This window comes from Cynara cardunculus, assembly GCF_001531365.2.
Source record: "Cynara cardunculus var. scolymus isolate 2C chromosome LG 13, CcrdV1, whole genome shotgun sequence".
Lineage (NCBI taxonomy): Eukaryota > Viridiplantae > Streptophyta > Magnoliopsida > Asterales > Asteraceae > Cynara > Cynara cardunculus.
Window position 1 is genome coordinate 32,714,228 of NC_037540.1, and position 6,467 is coordinate 32,720,694.

Consider the following 6,467-nt stretch of genomic DNA (forward strand, 5'->3'; position numbering starts at 1 on the left):
GTCTCAGCACACAAACCCTTTTGTATATAAAGCTCACTCAGATATGGTTGTCCTCTTGGGTAGGTCTGTCGGTTCTGACATTCCATAGAGGTATTTCTGATAAGCACTCACTCCCTCCTAAAATTACAGTAAGTTCAGTTGATCATAATGATTGATCAAAATTATTATTGCAAATAAGCATAATGATCAGATAAAAATTGATCAAGAAATATGGCTTTAAGCACTATCAATAAGGAATGACGCGACAACGATCAGATTATTCGGTATATGAAAGAAATGAATGAAAATCTGTAAGAACAAGTTTACAGATTTTGATATTCAAAGAATTATAGAAATGTATATCAATCAAAGAAAAAAATTCAGAAAACAAACATTGAATACTAACAAGCGTATTATCACCGAAAATGATTTTCTTTACGAGACGTAATAATAACAATTTGAAGAATAGCTGAAACAAGTATTGGAGTTATGTACGACGAGAAATTACACAAGTAAAATCTTAGGAAATACCTGTTCAGAGAATGTACTCGTTTCCAAAAATTTATTTACTTCCATAAAACATTTATTTAAAACTTCTAGAGACTCCCCCTAGAAAGTTGATTTCAGAAATGTTTCAGTTAAGCTCAAAAATTAAAAAGGAAACATTTTAAGCAAGGGTTCTAAACTGAGTGTTTAGAAGCCTTAGTGGAACAGATTACAACTCCCCATGCATTAGTGTTTTAAAGAATTGATATTCTGATCAGCACAAACTTGACACACCTGCAAAACCAGATTAAGTAGATTTTGGTACCCAAATGAATTTGGGTCATATTTTGTTAGTATCGGGTTGGGGTACATTGTAACTTCCAAACCATCTATTCTTATTAGATATATTCTTTTTAGCACTATGAAGAGGATGATCAGGAATAAAATATGATCCAAACCAATAATTGTGATCATACCTGTTCTTACCTTTTGAACCGTTCTGATATCTGTTGTCTGTACTCCATCTGTTATATATCTTATTGTTCACAAAATCTGTTGAGTTACATGTGGAGCTCATGATCCTTTTCTTGCTAAGATTTATCAAATCAGAATTGGATCTCACAAAACAAGGAAGATTATTAGTAACAACAGGAGTACGAGTTAAAACAGATTCAGATTTACTAACCCAAATGCTTTTAATTTTAGAAGAATAATTGGGTGATCCAAAGACGTACCCTTGATAATACTGATTAGAAGAATGAGAATAGTTCTTAGAAACAGTAGATTTAGGGCTACTCGAATAACTGTTTGATTTACCAACGTTATGGAAGCTTGTTTTACACTGTGAAGGAGAACCAATTAAACTTTGTGCACACGAAAAGTCATTTGACTTTTAGTAAAAGATGGTCTTTTTAAGCAGTAACTAAATCATATTTAATTTTAAGTTCAGTTCTCATCTTCATCTCAGTTTCAAGGTCTGTCTTTAGATCAGACAATTTGCTTGTAGCATCCAGGAGTTTACCTTATAACTCCTTCTTAAGCATTTCAAACTTTCTTTTCTGATTTATTAACTCTCGTTTCTCTTCATCTGAGCTGCTCTTGTCATTCTCCGAGGTGATGTCAAGCCACTTTTTCTTATTTGCAAGCTCTTTAGCAATTGCTATATACTTCTTTGAAGTATTTCTTTTCTCAAGAGCAAATTGCTTCTTCTCTTCGTCTAAAGCCTTTTGCTTTAGATCAATGCTTTCAGACAATTTCTATAATTGACTCTGACAGTCTTCAGAGATGTCTTTCTTTTCTTTATCATTCTTGGCTCGTTCCAAGATGATTAGCTGCTCAAAATCCGAGATTTGCTTTAAAAGCATTTTTGCATTTAGCTCTAGAAAGTTTATCCTTTTCTCGTAAGATACACGTTCAGCTTCAAATTTTCTTTCTAGTTCAATCACTCTATTCTTCTCTTTCTCAAGTTTCTTCCTCTCAACATTCATATCCTTTTCCGCTTCTAAAACCTTTTCTTTCTCTTTTTCCAATAACTTCCTTTCATTAATAACTTTCTTTTCAGCTTCATAAAGTTTCTCTGTAAACTCTTCAGTCTCTTTAGTTTTCTTTTCTGGAAAATTCCTTATAGCATTCAGTTCAGACTCTGGTTTATGAAGTTTATTGACTAAATCTTGTTTTATCTTGTTTGAACTTCTAATTTCATCATCTAACTCACTCCTTTCAGAATCCAAAATTTTCTCAAGTTTATTAATCTTATAATTCAAATCATTCTCAACTCTTTCCAATGCTGCTTTATGATCTTTTTRTAAACTTGCAATAAGTTCCACATTAGCATAATTCTCAGAAAACATGTTTATGTATTTGTCTTTATAGTYCACTATACTCTTTTCCAGCATGGAAATCTGAGTTCTCAACACTTTATTCTCCTCCTCAAGAATATCTGCCATTTTAGACAACAATAAGATTGATCAGATATAGGATCTATGCGATGAAATCATTAAAAAGAAATCAGGAACAATTTATCTCAAAAAAATAACAGAAAAAAACACTAAAAACTAATGAGAATTTAGAAAAACGACGAAAAACTGTATAAAATCAGTAAAAACAGTCAAAACTGTTGAAAACAGTTAAAAACTGTTAAAAACAGTCAAGAACAGTTAAACTGATAAGAAACAGTTTATACGACGTAAAACAGTTCAAAATTTCTCAACACAGTTAAAAACACTCAAAACAGATAAACAAAGATTCAAAAAAATGAAAATCTAAACAAAATTAAAAAAAAAAAATACAAGCCCAAATCTTTCCAAACTGAAAATGGATGTTCCTTGAAGCCTGTGTAAACCCTTGACTGAGAAAACAGCCGATAAGATGAAGCTTGGATTGAATTACGATGGCCTTGTGATCAATTTAGTGCCTAAACGAATAAACAGTCTCTTCTGACAAAGCTTCCTGCTAGACAGCCATGGATCAAATACTCACTGTTGCTGTCAATCCTTAGACAACTCTGGTATTGTTGTGCCAGAAGTCAGCATGTCAGCAAGTAGAATCTGACAGTGAAATCAATCCTGAACACAATGAATTGCATATGGATGCTGTTACAGATCTACTTCCTGCTTCTGCAAAGGCTCTGGGTTCCCACTTTGCACTTATCTTTGCAATTCTATTTGATCCGTTAATGGATTTTGTGAGAGAATCAAACTCACCGCTTCAAAACATTATGCAGCAGCAGTAAAACACAACACTGATTTAAAATGCTCAAATCAAGACTCCTTAACAACTCAAAGAACAGTAATCAATGGGCCAGCAGACAAGTGCAAAATGCAGCAACAACAGAATGAAGATAGTGCCAAAAACACAAAAACAGCTGTCAATTGATAGTTCCTTGTAGAGACAACAACTATTACAACACACGGCAACCATATAAAATTCAAGATGATCCCATTTGAAGTGTGTCAAAAACAGGATGAGACTATAAATTTGAATACAGTAGACTAAGAAAATTCTTCAATCATGGTTGAAGATGGCAACAACAGGAGCTCTTATCACTAAACAACAGAGCCTAGGAAACAAGATTAGAGACTGTTTCAGCAAAGCCTGTATAGTTTCAGTAAAAGATTACATAAAACCTTGAGCACCTAAAACCTTGAATGATGAAGCAGGTAATTGAATAAACTATTGACTGATTAAACCTAATCTTGAAAAGTCTAATACAAATCAATTAATCAATCTTCAAACATACAGCAAAATTAAACTTCAAACACTGTGTAATCAATCAAAAATTTACAATACACTGACTGATTTTTCTTGCTTGAAACCTCAATCTGATGCATGATAAACTTCAAATCAGAATGAAATAGGCAGCGATAACCTGCAAAATCTACACTCACGATATCGGGAAAGTTGTCAATTGCTAAGGATGCCTCACCGTCATTCCCCAAAACCGAATCCAGCTGAGAAGTAGTCGAGGTGTTGATTAAGATTTAGGATTAATGAAGATGACAGCCCTTGAACCAACTAGAATGAAATGTTGTCCGATTTAGGAACGATGAATCGTAATCCGTTCAAGTATTCTGCGATTTACACATTAATCGCTCAAGGCTTTTCTTTATTCGCTCAAGACTTTGAGTCAATCACTTACACTTGACCCTAAATAGCTTACAACTAACCCTAAATTGCTCACCAAATAGGATTAATTGCTCAAGGGAATCTCTAAATCGGTCAAAGAAATTGCCTAAATCGCTCAACCAATGATTGATATAATCCCTTGTCCGCTTACGACTTCTGCGATTTAAATCTTAACCGCTTGAGCTGTCTCCTCTAATTCGGTCAAGCTATGAAGAAGATGAAATCAATGAAGCTAATGTTCGGAGAAGCCTAAGCCGGATGCACCAAATGCGACTAAGTCCTGGCCGATAACAATATCCGGATAAACCTTGAGCAAGGTTGCCTTAAACCGGTCACTGTGTCAATCGAATTAGGTCAAGTCCGGTTACTAGTTGCAAAATTAGCTAAGTCCTAAACCGGTCACAGTGATAAGCAATGTAAACTTGAATCGGTTGGATGGTTGAGCGGAGTAAGGTTAATACGGATAAGTCTTGTACGAGGTAAGCACTAATCCGGTCACATTGTTGAAATATGCTAAGTCCTAAATCGTGTAATACTATAAGCGATTTATAGGCCCAGCGACTTAGATGTATACGGTTAAGCACAGCGATTTAGATGTATACGATTAAGCCCAACGTTAGAAAACTTCCTTGAGCAATTTAACAAACATCAGTCAACCCAAATTTCAGAATCCAAACAACAATCACCAAAAACACAAAAATTTCTACTTTTTCATCCAAAAATAGATCAAAAGCAGACTTTTTGAAGAACTTTTTCAAGAACACAAAAATTTTAAAAAAACCACAAATTTTAACAAATCTCGAAAAACTAATGATCAGAATACAAATCTTTGTGAATAACAAAGATTCACAAAACAAATACGCACACAATGATCATGGTTTTAACACAAAAACACAATATTTTCAAAAATTTTGAATCAAACTCAAAGAAAGATGAAGAACATGATAAACACAAAGAAAATTTCAGAAACTTTTCTTCAAAAATTCTTCAAAATGAGATAATTTCTTCGTCTGATTTCTTGCACAATCTGCTCTGATAACAATTGTTGTCCCTAAAATTGATCAATCTTCAATATAAATCTTCATAACCATGGCAGATCTGTATTTACAGTTAAGAATTTAGAAGAACATGTAGAGAGAGAAAGTCAACTCTTCTAATATGGTCAAACTGTATTTACGTATACTGATTTTATCAAATGAGCTCATACCAAAATTACAAGGAAATACCCTATTTACAGGGTCAAACAATACACATGGTTAAAGTCAAACTTCTCTAAAGAAAAGTCAAACATGACGACTTTTCTACAATTATAGACAAAATTAACTTTCAAGACGAATACAATTTTACACTGATTTTCAGTCCTAAAAATATTATTATAGTTTCTGAACTCATTGTGAACACACTCTAAATCTTCAAAGATCTAATATAAGTTGTGAACATATTGTTAATACAAACTAAATTGATAAAGTTAAATCTAAACATATCACTTGTGAACATCCTACTAAAAAAATTCATAAGGTTACATTGTGTTCACCTTGAGTGCGCAATTTATATATGTTAATGGGGTGATAGAAGAGAAGGAGATAAGCATGAAATTTTCCTAAAAAATGCATTGATTTTTATTTAATAAATAAAAATAATTATCTCATTAATTAATTATCCTAAATTAATGGCTTAGGATGGATCTTATAAATTTCACATATTTTGATGCTCTCAAATGATTAAGCTTATATATAGACCCAAATCAAATGCAAACTTTCTAAATGTTACAAACTTGCAAACCAATATTTATGAAAATGATGAAGGCTCATGTAGGCGTGGTGGATTTAGACCTCATTTATTTAGGAATTACACCCCATCACTTTATCTTAACGATTAATTATGACTAATGATGAGCATTAAATATCATCTCTCATCTCATTTTGACATGGATAAATGAAAAATAATAAATTAATAAGGTGACTATTTATTAATTGTGATATGTTAGTCATTATTCAAAAGTTTAGGATATATGCTTGCATTGTACTTACGGCACGTCTCATGGGCACAAAAGTTATTGGATTAGGGCAAACTTTTTATAATAAACTTTTATTTAATATTAGGAAAATTTTCATAATACATGTTTGGGTAATGCAAACGCCAAAATAAAAAGATAATTGTGAGACATAAAAAGTTTTAAGAGTTGAAATGTATTGTTTTGTATACACTCATATAATTTATTGTTTTGTAAACTGTTGATCCTCTCTCTCAGTGATTTGATGATAATCCATTTTCTCTTTCACGTTGTATTTGTGTTTCTGTATTTTCAGTTCCAACGATCTTCACTGAGTATGTTCAGTGATCGCTGAAGAACTTGCATTGTAAATCTATCAAATACA